Source organism: Lissotriton helveticus, chromosome 9 (genome assembly GCF_964261635.1).
Source record: "Lissotriton helveticus chromosome 9, aLisHel1.1, whole genome shotgun sequence".
Classification (NCBI taxonomy): Eukaryota; Metazoa; Chordata; class Amphibia; order Caudata; family Salamandridae; genus Lissotriton; species Lissotriton helveticus.
In genome coordinates, this window is record NC_136070.1 from 740,805,351 (window position 1) to 740,820,111 (window position 14,761).

The window sequence follows — 14,761 nt, forward strand, 5'->3', positions numbered from 1 at the left end:
AAACTGCTGCATGTGTTGATCAGTAGCTATATGAGTAACTATATGGGTTATTGATTGATTGCCCAAATATTTGTATGGGAGACTGAGTGTGTGTGTGGCTGGCTGGGAGGTGTGTGACTCTGTGCAGATCAATGTGTACTTGTATCAATGATTGTATAAGAGAGTAATTATGTGTTAGTATATGTTTCAAAATGTAAGGTGCTCTATGTTTAACTGTATAGATTAGAAAATGGAAGTGTGATTGATTCTTTACAGGACTGACTAGGTGTGTGAGTAACTCCATGGATGAGTGACAGAGTGTGAGAGTCTGTATAGGTGTATGAGTGCATATGATAGTGTTGTAAAGATGAGTGATTGTATGTATGAATGATTGTATGGGTAAATGAGTGAATGTGTGTGTAAACATAGGAATCACTGAGTGCGTATGTAGTAACTAGTATTGGTGTGTCAATGGTTTCAAAAATTATACTCTGTATTTAACACTGGGTGTAACAGAGGTTATATTAAAGTGTGAAGAGATGCATTGTATTGTCACATGAATGATATCATCAGTGATGTGGTCATTGATGTCAAATGAGATGTCATCAGTGATGTCATCAGTGATGTCATTTGAGATGTCATCAGTGATGTCATCAGTGATGTCACTGACCATGTCATGAATGATGTAATATGTGACATCATCAGCAGTGGATTGCGGGTGCGCGATATATAGTTAGTGCAACTAACTATATATGGAATTTCAATGGTTTTGTGTGAGTAAAATAAGGTTTTTTAAATGCTAATTCCTAACTATATATGGTCTATAACCTATGGTTTTTTCAGTGAATTTTCAAGGTTTTGTAAATGCTAATTCCTAACTATATATGGTCTATAACCTATGGTTTTTTCAGTGAATTTTCAAGGTTTTGTAAATGCTAATTCCTAACTATATATGGTCTATAACCTATGGTTTTTTCAGTGAATTTCAATGGTTTTTTAATAGCAAATATCATAAGCTGTCGAATGTCAAGTACGTGGTAAGAATTTTTTTTTTCGTGTTTATGCACACTGATCTGCTTTGATTGCTGCCCCCCACCCCTCATTTCTATTAGGAGTACTCTCTCTTTGCAGATAGTGAAGGGTAGTTAACGCAGCCCTTTCCCCCTTTGTAATCCGTCGTGCCTGCTTCTCTCTCCATTTGATTGATTGTTCTCTTTGGTTCATTCTCTATTTACAAACAAGCACAGAGTCGCAATACTCTGTTTAGTCTTTGCAGATAGCGAAAAATCGTGTAAAAAAACAAAAGGAATCGAGCAAAATCAGTAGGCCACTAATGGGATCTCTTTTGACCTCGCTAAAATAGAAACATTAGGAACAACCTGTTGAAAATAGCAATGCGTATGTATATAAGCGGCGTTCATTTGTGTTCACAGTACCCCTTGTTGATTGTTTCAATCGAGCATTGAATTGTTCGAAGTTAATTCTCTTAACGATCTTCTCTACCTGCAAACGAGGAAGAATAGGAATATTCTATCTCCCTTTGCAGATAGTGAAGGGTAGGTAACGCAAGCCTTTAACACGTCGTACCTATTTCATTCCTCATTGATTGATTGATTGTCCGAACATTGACTGTTTGGGAATTAGTTCTTTTTGGAGGTATTCCCTGTTTGCAAATAAACGTAGGAAAATCTTTGCAAGTAGTGAAAGGGTACGTAATGCGGACCGTTCTCCCCCGTTGTAATCTGTCATGCCTATCTACTCCCCACTGATTGATGCACCTTTTTCACCCGGACCATTTACTAGAGATACGTCATCTGGCCCGACCAGAGAGCACCCCTAGTGAAAAGGACATATGCAATAATAACGAAGTGATCACTGTATCCTGTTAACAGAAACTTTACCATGAAACAACCTGGAAAGAAAAAAATAGGAAAACGAAAATCAGTAGGCCACTGATGAACATGAACTTTTATTAAACAACGAACAAAGAAACGATAACATAACGTAATGATAAAACCTATTAATGTCCTAGAAACAAGAAAACGTTAAAATATGCCAGTGGTGAGAGACCAGAAAAACAGTAAGAGAAACCAAATCACCCCTCGCTGTCCCACCGCCTGCCACGCCAAAAAAATCGATAGACTAGGGAAAATGCAAGTCAGTAGAACATCCACCCCCACTCTGGAAACTTCCAAGGTGGGGCAGGGTTCCGGCTACGCCCAGCCGGGAGCAGCCCATATAAGGCAGGTCCTGCTGCCACGCCTCGGCCAGGAGATCCTAACGTAGGGTGTAGCCGGAGGAGAGGCCGAGACCAGCGGGACCCGGCCAGGGGATTGCCTTTACAACGCTGAACAGTTGCAGGGGGGGGGAATGTCTCCTCGACCCTCCCCTCTCTCTCCCAGTCCGGCCGCGGTGGCCCTTGAGAGTTGCAGGTAGTCCCGCCACATGCTCTTCCGGTCCGACCACCAACGGTCAGGGGGCCGAGGCCGACGGGATCCGGCTGCAGCCGATAAACCAAGAAACCCGTTCATGGGGCCAGAGCCAGGGGCGTCCGGCCGACATCCACCGGAAGCCCGGCCCGAAGACGGACGGGACACTTCTTTCTTTTATAATGGCTGCGACAACACTGGGGGGGGATGTCTTGCACATGCCTCCGACCCCCCCCTCGTCCTCATCGCCTGGTCCGGCCATAACAAATCTCAAGCGAGACGCCGTGGGGTGCACTGGGAGGGAGAGACGGTGCGAACAGGCCTCTCCCGCCTCCCCAGGTGGAGACTTCCCAGCTGCACCCTCAGCGCTCCAGGCGGTGGCATCCTAACAACTACAGTGCTGCACAGTTTCGGAACGACCTAGATAACGGTTCTTCCACTGTGGCCATGCTGCAACGTCTCGCCCGGCAGGGTGGAGCCCGTCCGCTCATGTGACCCCGCGATCGCCGGTAGCTGCCGAACTCTCAAAATGGCGGTCGACCTGGCAAGAGCGGGCCCAACATAAAGAAATGGCCCGGTCACTGGTTGACTCCACCACCGTAGTCCTCCACGACCTTGAAGATTCTAGAGGAGCCGCGGGAGTCTCCGACCCCCGATGGGGAATGACTGCCATGATCGCCCGTGGAGTGACGAAACTGTATCCGCGGGACGTCGGCGCTCCCATGCTGGCGCCAGCCTCACTTTGAATTACTACAATCCTGCAGACCTCACTTCCGGTGAAAGCACAGTGTGACCCGGTAGGAAAAATTATTGCACCCCCTCCCCTTTTTGACTGATAGTTCAAACCACCGATCCTTTCCTTTGCCCTTTTAACGGAACTTTGGACTGCCTCCCCCTCTTTTACATTTTCTAGAGAAAACAAAACATTAACCACTACATTAGCATAGCAGTTGACACCAGAACTGTTTTCAAATTGAAAACCAACAACATCTTCAACAGAATCCTTTTTGTTTCTGCTGTGACCCTGCTACAGCACAGGCATTGTCCCCAGCAGTAATTCTGCAATGCCGGTAAGAATAGCTGTGGTGCCTACTGGACTCACTCACCCCCGCGGCGCCCCACGCCGTTTTTTGCTGGGCGGCAACTTACTAGACATCACTTTCGTGCCATCTAGATTTCAGCGCGTTCTGCTGCCTTGGAACTATTCGCACAACAGACCGCTACTGACAAGAATATTTCATTATTGGTGCTGTCAATTTCAATAAATCTATTGGATAATTAAAAAGAAATTGCCACGGTCTCTTCGTTGTTTAAATGTTTTTACTGTTTTTGTTTTGTTGTATATATTTATATGTTATTAAAGTTTTATATTCCTACTACTTTGTTGGAGTGCTATATATTTTTAATGTGACACATAATTGTAAAAACTTTGATGTACAAAGAGTCATTCCTGGAATCTTCCGCTTCAGGCTCGGTCCCCTCCCCAATCACAATACAGGATGGTTTTCAGATAGTAGGAACACGTGTGGTGTGACGGATCTCATCGAGTGTGGGCCTTGATCTACTATAACTCCTTTGAAGAGGGGTGATTCTTTACAGCTGGGGCCATAAACTACATCTGCAGGGCTAGCTGATAGCCTGGACAATCGGACACAGAGAAAGAGGAGTGTCAGAGGGTGCGGTAGTGAATAGGGCGAAAGGGAGGTGTCGGGCGGGCACCGAGTGTGATTCTCAGGGAAGAGCAGCGCAGATGGGGGGAGGTTTATTGCCCATGCATAAGACAGAGAGCGGTGGTGACCAGTGCCTGGGGGAGATGCTTACGAGGGTGAGGAGCCATGCTACGAATCGACAGCGTGCAGAGAGTGGGTCTGGTCAAGACATCTAAAATGGCTGCCGTGCACGACAAAAGTGTGGCATTTCAAAAAAGGCAAGATGGCGCAGACAATGTTTTTCAACACTTCCTCATTTCCTTCGAATCGAACGTTAACAGACGTTGGGGCATATTACCAAAGTTAAGCGATATTTATCGCTAACGATGCTTACCAACCAATTTTTTACCACTAAGCATCGTCAGAAATTATCGAAGATAAACCTTACTATTATCAAGGTTTATCGCAAATGCGATAATAAACGGCCGCAATGCATGAATATCGCTAAAAACTCAGCGATATTCATGCATTACCGAGCTAATACTCTTAGCCATGTTATCCACCTCCCATTGGATAACATGGCTAAGAACTGCTCAGGGCAGGTGTTACTTTTTGGAGATATTCGCGCTTAGCGCGAATATCTCCAAAAGTTGGTAATAGGAGATAGATATCTTGCATGTTGTAATGCAAGTTATTGTGGTATATGGAACTCATACCATAATCTCTCAGGAAAGCAGAAACTGATCCTTTTGGGACCGCCTAAAAAGGCCTAGGGGGTGAGGAGTACTCTACTTTGCCCCCTTTTCACGTTCCGAACTATTTTATTTTACTCTCTTCTGTAATTACACAAAATAGCAGCTATAAGATGCATCGGAGACACACAGTGAGAGAAAGGAGGCCGGAGATGAAGAAGACATGTCAAATACACATTGGAGATAATATAGTGGCAGAAGGGAAGTAAATATGAGTAAACTTACCATGTAACATAAAAATGTTGCACTCTATACTATAAGTCTCATTTTATACTACAATCACTTCGCTACAACCTCATAAATTAAAAATAAAAATGAATAATGTCTCAAACAATTTTTGATTTCTAAATATAAATTTATTCTTCAGAATTTTCTAAATTTGAAAGAACTAGTAACATGTCCTCATCAGCAATGTCCTCATTAAAAGTCTCCAATGATGATTCTTGTAACTCTATGGTCTCCAAACACTCGATAAATTCGCCATCAAGAGATTGATCAAAAAAATCATTCAAGTCATCTCCTCCTTCTGACAATATTTCATTATTGGTGCTGTCAATTTCAATCAATGTAGTGGAATCATTCAAGTCATCTCCTCGTGACAATATTTCATTATTGATGCTCTCAATTTCAATCAATGTAGTGGAATCATTCAAGTCATCTCCTCCTTGTGACAATATTTCATTATTGGTGCTGTCCATTTCAATCAATCTAATGGAATCATACAAGCCATCTCCTCCTTGTGACAATATTTCATTATTGGTGCTCTCAATTTCAATCAATGTAGTGGAATCATTCAAGTCATCTCCTTGTGACAATATTTCATTCTTGGTGCTGTCCATTTCAATCAATCTAATGGAATCATACAAGTCATGTCCTCCTTGTGACAATATTTCATTATTGGTGCTCTCAATTTCAATCAATGTGTTGGACAATTCAAAAGAAATTGCCACGGTCTCTTCATTGTGAGCCATTTTATTTTGAAATTGCTTGCTGTAAATTGCAGAAAAAAATAATCACTTTCATTTATCGTCTTTAGTAATACATAATATAAAACTAACTTTATCAAGTATTTAGTATAACAGAAGGACTGCAAATAAATAACAGAAAACATTTTTCAAATTATCTTCAAGTGTACAACATAGTTCCCCATACAAATTAACAACTCACCTTTTTAAAAGTAGCAGAAGTGTTAGTACTGTGTAAATCAAACACCAGAAATTCACCACCAAAAATTCCTCACAAATGTACCTCAGACAGTAGTATCACAAAATGGCTGTGGTTTCCTCTCATTTGACATATATACATAACCAATTAACTTTCATCACACACAAATACAAAACCAAAGTAACATTTTAATTGGTTCTAAATTTCAACACTTTCAAATGTGTTTTCCCCATGCAATTTTCCATAGGACATTTACATACGTCTACAGCCTGAATGGCTGAACGGAATTACACCAAACTTGGCAAAATGGTACATCAAACCTAAGAGGTCAGGAAGGATCTACTATGCCCCCTTATGGTCATTTCCCCCTTCGCTTTGGCCTCCTCTTGTCTCTCAATCCTACCGAGGGACAAGATGGCGGCCGCTACGGACTGTTTGGAATGTTGACAGACGCCGGAGAACCAATCAGCTTCGCAAAGCTCCGTAACGCGAAAAGTACGCGAAGCGGAGCGCTGTTACAGATATATATCTTTTTTTCAACGTTAATTTCTCAAAATCCACTGGAGCACATATATTGAGACCTAGCAAAGGCACATCGGGCTACCAGTCCCTAATATTTTGCCAAGTTTCGTGCAAATCCATTCAGCCGTTCGATTATTATTATTTTGTTTTTTTTTTGCCCCGCGGGGCCCTTTTAAAACCTCCACATCAAACCTAGGGGGTCAGCGAGGATCTACTATGCCCCCTTATAGTTATTTCCCCCTTTGTTTTGACCTCCTCTTGTCTCTCGATCCTACCGAGAGACAAGATGGCGGCCGCTACGGACTGTTTGGAATGTTGGCAGACGCCGGAGAACCAATCAGCTTCGCTTCACAAAGCTCCGTTGCGCGAAAAGTCCGCGAACCAGAGCGCTGCCCGGTCCGCTGTTACAGATATATATCTTTTTTTAAACGTTAATTTCTCAAAATCCACTGGAGCACATATATTGAGACCTACAAAAGGCACATCGGGCTACCAGTCCCTACAATTTTGCCAAGTTTCGTGCAAATCCATTCAGCCGTTCGGGCTAAAAGTGAGGCCAACCGCCCTATGGAAAACTCAATGTTAAAAACACGTTTTGGGACCCCCCTTTTTTCTCGGCCCCCCCTTGACGAACCCCCCCCAAATTTTCAAGGGCTGCTCAGAAACAAAATGTGCCATTTTCCTGAAAATTTCAGCCAATTCCGTCCACAAACGCCAAAGTTATTAGACATAGAATTTTCAAAAAACCCATAGAGAAAAAATCCTAACTATATATACCTACTGGCGACCGCCAGTAGGTAATATATATATATATATATATATATATATATATATATATATAAAATGGAAAGATTTGCAATTTTTTGATTTTATTTTATATTATAAGTTCAAAATTAAGGTCTAGGCAGGCGATTTACGCGTTTCGGTCTTAGCATAAGACCTTGGTCACGATCAAGATGGTAATTGACAAAAACAGTAATAGTACTTTGGAATTTACTGATGTCATTTCCTGTCTCATTTTTTTATATATATTCTCCCAAGATTTACCCTCAAATAAGGGGTGCACTCTCAAAGTTGGTAACTCCAACTGAGTTCTTTATTTGTCGATACAACCGGCATGTAAATGGGGAAAATATTTCTTTCCTGACGCGTTTTGGGCCGCTTGGCCCTTGTTCACAGGTTGAATGAAACGAGCAACACTTCAGCTTTGCACTCTCGTTCGCATGCTAATTATGTTAGTCACACGCCCTCCAGTGGGCCTTTCAAGTAAGTTTCTTGTTCCCCAGCATGCTGGAACTCGTAGTGCAAAGATGCTTGATTATTTCCTTCCAGAGGGTGTGTGTCGTGACATTTCAATTAAAAATAATTTTTTAACCCTCCAGTGGGCTTCTCCATGTTACATACTGGTTCATTTTCTTTTTCTCCACCGACCAGCTGTACCGGTAGTTGGCTCTGAGCAGTTCAAAACCACCGGTCCCATATATTTTCTTGTAGTGGTGCAACCCTGACCAGTCCTGCCAAGCGTCACGCAACAGGTGTGACGCTCACGCATTTCAGTGCGGTGATCCGCATCACCGCACTGAAATGCAATGTCACGCATTTTGCACCTGCTGCCAGGCGAGCCACCAGCGGCACCTCTGTCACTGTGCCCGTGGCTCTCTGTTGCTCCGAGGTCAGGTGCGCCTACTTCCGTGTGTCCCTAAACAGTTAAACAGACTGCACTGCACCAGGGGGGCCAGGATTTTAATCCGGATGTGCGGCGGTAGAGTGCCGTCACGTCCGACCCAGGAACAGGAAGTTAGTAAAGCGGCGGGGGATCTGAAAGTGCAGGCTGCCTGCCTGCTGCTCACAGCCTCTCTCATGATGGCCGAATGATCGATTCACTTTTGCAGCAGCGCCGGCTTGCCTTCAAGAAGTAAGTGCCTGAGAAAGATAAATGATTAATCTGTTTTAAAGTAAACTTCTGCTATATCTGTTATTGAAAGACTACCATATGTGGTGCAACTAAACTGAGGTAGCGAGCGGGTGGGCAGTTGGAGCACGGAGCACTCGGACGCTAAACTATAATTAATGTTGTTTAATTTGATTCCTTGAGTTGTAAATGAATGTGTGTTTTTAAAATACCACAGCCTGTCGGGCTGTGACCTAGACTGTCAGCTGCCTATAATTACGATGGGTGACGCGCGTGTTGCTGTGGGCGGGGCCGCCTGGGAGACTCCGAGTTGTGGGTACCAGCTACCAGCAGGCATGTTTATGACCGCTGAAAAGGAGTAAGTGCTGGCAGTGTGTGTTTCTAAATCCAATACTTATGCAGCTTTAGGATATAGATAGCAATAACGAGCAATGCAGGGTAGCGACATTCTGTCTCTCAAGCTGCACACTGTTTCTATCTTGTTTTTACGATATTGGGGGTGGGGGGGGGGGGAGCTTTGTGTGGCCCGCTCTTAGACTCACTTTGTTCTTCAATGAAACGCTGTGTGATGACTAACTTCCGAATTAAGGAAGTGGCACTCTTGTATTTTGACATTGATGGGGTTGTCTATTTGCGTGCAGCACAAATCTTTTCACTATGCTTATTTAGAGAGCAATGTTGATGGTGCAGCATTGGAAAGAATATATAACAACTGCACAACCAAGGTGGTGATGAACATGGAAACTTGAGGAACCTGAGGCTGAAACCATTTTCCACTGAACTCCAGAGCCAGGAAGTAGCTTAGATGCTGCATTTACTGAAGTGCAGATCATCTGCCGCTTTTGTTGCCATGAGAGAACTTTTTAAAGCAAGTGTCAAATTGAAGGTGTGGTTTGTATGCCACGGTGTGGTCATGATGTCGATTACGATCTTGTTGAAATCCTTTGAAACCATACCATCAGAAGCTGAACGGCCTTTCAAGAGGGAAGGTACAATTGTAGGAAAGGAACCAAATGAGGGTATAACAGTGGTGGCGCATGAGACGAGATGGGATAATTGCCTGGCAGATCTGAGTACTGTTGCATCCTGGCCTGACATCATTTAAACAATTCCCCTTCTCCCACCACGTGTCAGCCCAGAGACAGGGAGAGTGAATGTGCAGAGCAACATGGACACACTGTTGCGAAGTAGCCATGTCCGGTGGGCGCCCATGCTGTGGCAGGATGTTGCATTTCCTGTCTGCCCGACGGGCCCCAGGGGACCCAGGAATTCCCCTGCTGTATGGAGAGAAGCCGGTGTTCGGAAATCGATCACCTGCTCACCTCCTCCTGACCTCCACGTGGTGTGCTGCTGCTGTGCCCAGCAGAGCCCAACTTCTGCCCCAGATGCACCACCCAAGCGTGAGTCTTATAGTGTGAGCAGATGGCACAGGCAGAGACACTGTAGCAGGGCTCGCTGCCTGACTCTCAGAAGAAGAGACAGGCTAGAGATCCACGTGGTGCCAGCCAGCAGCTCCTCGGTAGATCGTTCTGACAGCTGTAAGTCAGATATTAATTTAATAATATCCTGCTGCTGACATATAAATATTTGTTACAAAAATGATTAGGAGGTTCCAGCATGGCATAGGGTCTTGCAAATGGGCACACTACAGTTGTCTGTCTGTGTTGAAAATGCGCTAAGTTTGGTCTAAACTAGCAGTTTTGCTGATTTATTACTAGTGCAAAGTGTTTTAACATCCTTGCTTGCCAGTGACATTATGAAGCAGGACCCTTTATTTTCTCAACACAGTTAGACTTGCTAAGTCAGAGATAAGTCATGTGATTATTGTTCCCACTGGAGAGAGGTCAGAGTTTTCTCTAGTGGCTGTTTTCACTCTCACCATTAAGCAGCGTAGAGGGTTATTGTGCCGCCTTAAAAAAAAGTCTACCAGCATATTTTATTGTACTGTATTGTATGTGGATAGCTCAGTGAGTTGCTGTTTTTGTCACAGAGATCCCTTTGTTACATGTGGTTTGGCCGCACCTGAAGCTAAAGTTGGGGTGAAGGGTGCTGATTTTTTTTTTAGAAATTAAATAATAGCTTCAAAAGCACCTACTGTGCAGAGTTGGACTTCCTTGTTGCTCAAATGTGTGACTTCTGATATTTGTCTATTTCTATTGACTTAATTCCATGTCGCAAGAAAGTGCCACTCTAAGGGCTAGATGTAGGTAATTCCCATTTACAGACTCTTAAATACCGAATTTTCCTGATTCGGTATTTAAGAGCCTGTAAATGGGAAGGGGGCAGATGTAGGTAATTCCGAAATCTGGAATACGATTCGGTATTTACCGATTCGGTAAATACCGAATCGGTATTGCCCATTGATTCCTATGGGCCTTGAAGCCCATAGGAATCAATGGGCAATAGCGATTCGGTATTTACCGAATCGGTAAATACCGAATCTTGCAAGGGTGCAGGGGGTGTCACTTTGACACCCTCTTGCACCCCAAGTACGGGCTTGTATGACATGTGGCACACATACATGCCCTAAGGGCATGTCTGTGTGTCACATTGCACAGGTGTGCATGCACAGATGTGCATGCACACCTGAATTCGGTATTTTACCACCCAATAGGATTGGGTGGTAAAATACCGACTCTTAAGTGCCTGTGGCACTGTGAACTGTGCCACCTACATTTGGAATTACAGAATCGGTATATTAACCGATTCGGTAATTTACCGATTCGGTAATTTTACCGAATCAGTAAATATACCGATTCTGTAATTTTCAGCCCCCTACATCTGAAAACCCTAATACTGGTCGGAAACGGCTGAAATCGGCCGTTTCCGACCGGTATTAGGGCTCCTACATCTGGCCCTAAGTGTTACACATTTAGTTGTTGCCTGACTCTCTTAAATCCACTGAATCTATGAAAATGTCACACATAAGCAATCTGAAACATTAGCAGCTATACTCAAATGGGTGTAACTTCTGATATTGATATGATTCCCTCATCTTCATTGCTTAATTTTGCTAGCGAGAAAGTGTCACTCATAGTCGTTGAAATGTCACTCATAATTACAATAAAAATATGAAAATGTCACACATAGCAATCTGAAACCTTGGCAGCTATGCCTGACGGCAGGACAGCCGTTATAAATTCTCCCAAGATGTATCCTCAAAAAAGGGGTGATCTCTCAAAGCAGGTAATTCCAACTGAGCTCTTTATTTCTCGATACAACCGGCATTTAAATGGGGAAAATATTTATTTCCTGACTCGTTTCGGGCCCCTTATCTCGAAGTGTGATAATTTCCGGGAATCCAGAAAAAAAACAACGGCACACCAGAGGACGGCACAATACACTTTTAATGTGCACACAAACAACATGTATCGGCGAAGCCTTTCTTGAAGCTAACTTTAAACATTATATAAATTACTAAAGCAACAAAAAAAAAACATAAAAGAAATTTACAAAAAATAATATAAATATGTAGAAGCAAATAAAAAATATAAATATATGTTATAAAATAAAAATGAACAGTATAAACAAATATTAATAGTAAATATGTTTAAACAATATTATGAAATGTATTTAAATCCAGGAATAATGATTCAGTGTAATGGGCTTTTATGGATGGAGTTCTTCATCAGGCTGACATGGGGATGGGGTTCAGTCGTATGGACCAGCTTCTTTACCATTCTCCGACCGCTCAAGTTAAGGTGAATGAGTTGTCTACTGAATTTCCCATCGAACGGGGTATGTGTCAGGGGTGCCTACTGTACCCACTGCTTTTTGCACAGGTTATAAAACCTCTGGCACAGCTGATATGCTCACATTTCAGGTTGGGGATGGGGAACTGATTCTGAAAATGTGCGTGGTGCTATACACAGATGACATGCTCCTGTTCTTGAGAGATCCCCAACATTTGGTCTCCACTGCCTGACATTCCTTCGGCTGGATTGTCAAGGCATCTGGGCTCCAGGTTAATGAAGGCAAGTCTTGTTTGGTGGAGTTGAGGGGGGCTACTCTAGGGCAGGTTTGGTGCCCTAACATTCCTACTCAGCATAACTCCTTTAAATATTTAAGGGTGCACATGTCTCCCATGCTGGATCTGGCCTCGGCCCTCAACTTCCGGGGACTAGACCAGCGGCTTGATCAGGATCTTGGTCGCTGGGCCACGCTGCCATTTAAACCTACAGTGCACCAGCCCTCTTTAAAATGGTGTGCTTCCATCAACCTTTGTATGTGTTGGGCAATTATACTCATAGCATTTCTCGCAAATGGTTTCATTCAGTGACCGCTGAAATTATTAACTTTGTGTGGCCTGTGGTTTGGCACAAGGTGGCCTTTTACTCATTGCGTAATTCTTATTTTGATGGCTGTCTGGGTTTATCAGATCTATATCTATACTATCTTGCAGCACATATGGTGCCCATTAACGACTGGTTCACTGGGGGGTGGGATGACCTGGTGTATCAATTGGAAATACTCTCACTGGTTATAGATGTTTTTCTTGATTTCCTATTTTAGCGCATCCACCGAGTACATTGCCTTTTTGCAAGAGGGTATCTCTCGTCTGCTGGTGGGCGTCCCTATGCCTCATTGGTTGGGACCATCACCTGACCAAGATGACCCCTCTATGGCACGGAATATGGCTTGGTCAGCTCTCAATGCTGGAGGGTTTTCTGCTATGGGATCGCATTGGAATCTCGTACCTAGGAGATGTCTACAAGGGGGGGAATAGAGGAATTAAAAATTAAGTACTCTGTCAAATTTGCAGTTCTTTCGATACCTCCACTGCACCATGCTTGTTGGCTCACATCTTCTGGGTGAATCCATGCTGGAATACAATCCGTTAGAGGCGGAAATCTTCTCGGGATTGCTAGGAAAAGGGGTCACTTCTGTGATCTATCGCTTTTTAGTAATCAATGCCCCGGACAGTTTCGATAGGGCCAGGCAGAGGTGGACGCTCTGGGTGGGAGCCCTGGATGAGGACAACTGGCAGGAGGCTTGCATGGTGCCTACGGCTGCTGCATATGGTACAGTTCAACTACTTACACGCGACATATCTCACCCCGAAGCGCTTACAACATGTATGCTCAGATGCGCAAGCGGTGTGCACATGCTGCACACTTCCCACAGCAGATTTTTTCCACGTTGCTTGGGAGTGCCCGGTATTGAGGCCTTTTTTCAAGGAGTTAGGTCACACGCTATTCGCCAGCTTGGGTCGCCCTCTGGAGTTGACGCCCCGTGTGGTAATGCTGGGGCTCATGGAGGAGGTGGGGGGCCATAGGGCTGAAAGTGCCTTTCTGTGGACAGCCTGTTTGGTTGCCAAGCGGGATGTGGCCCAAGTCTGGAAACGACAAAAGTCACTGACTGTGAGAGGATGGCGTGCAGGGGTGAACTGTGAGCACATCTGGAGACGCTGATTTTTGAGGCCCATGGTTGTCCATGGAATTATGAACCTATATAGGTGAAATGGTGTGGCTATTATGGCTTTTCAATATGACAAAGCAATCTTATATGTCAGTGGTTCCCAAACTGTGCGTCGCGGCTCCCTGGTGCGCCGTTAGGAGTTGCCAGGGGCGCCGCGCACGATTTAGGAAACAGCTTGTGCCGAGGAAGCAGCTAATCATGTGAGAATGAATCAACTAAAAAATAATGCGTCTTTTGACGCCTTCTAACGGATTCCACCAACAACTGTAGTACTGCTCTCTAATTAGAGCTCCACTCTAGTCTGTATTTGTTTTCGTCTGAATTATATTTTTCCTCATTTTATCTGCATTTATCCATATTTAGCGTTTTCTGAGACAATGAACTTGGAACTAGTATTTTTTCTATTTTCATTCACCGGAAAAGGTACACTTGAAATTGGATGGCTGATGGGTTTTACTGATGCTACAAGAGGCCATGTATAATGCATCACTCATAGTTAAAATATAGATATGACATTAGTATTTTGGTACAAGCTCACCTGCAACTGTTTAAAGCTTCATTGGAAAAAAAAGTCCCTTTTTTTATTAATTCTTCTTGTCTCCTCATTGGTCTGCACAGCTATTGGCATCGGGATGGGCAGCACAAAAGATCAGAATGCCTCGTTTCTGTGTTTGTTTTCATATGTAACAATAAATGTAGACAGAGAAATTGTGTTCTCTCTGTAGTTTCTGTTAAAGGGCTGTACTGTACTTCGAAGTGAATGACAGAATCACAGCCGCCTTGTCTATTTTGGAACAGATTATTGAATTTGTGGCAATTGCAGGGGTTAATTTTGGCCGGTGCGTGAAGGTGGGGCCCATGGGCACACATGTTTTTGGGGACAGGCGCCTGTTTTTCCTCAACAAACTTTTATCCGGAGCACGAGACAGAGAGAAA

The 14,761-nt window shown here is 43.8% G+C and overlaps 1 protein-coding gene across 1 annotated transcript in view; it reads left to right on the forward strand.

Annotated features, from left to right (window-relative positions):
• LOC144783272 (solute carrier family 22 member 6-A-like) overlaps window positions 1-14,761 on the forward strand; it is a 758,531-nt gene that overhangs the window by 630,031 nt on the left and 113,739 nt on the right. The gene's annotated exons all lie outside the window — the stretch shown is intronic.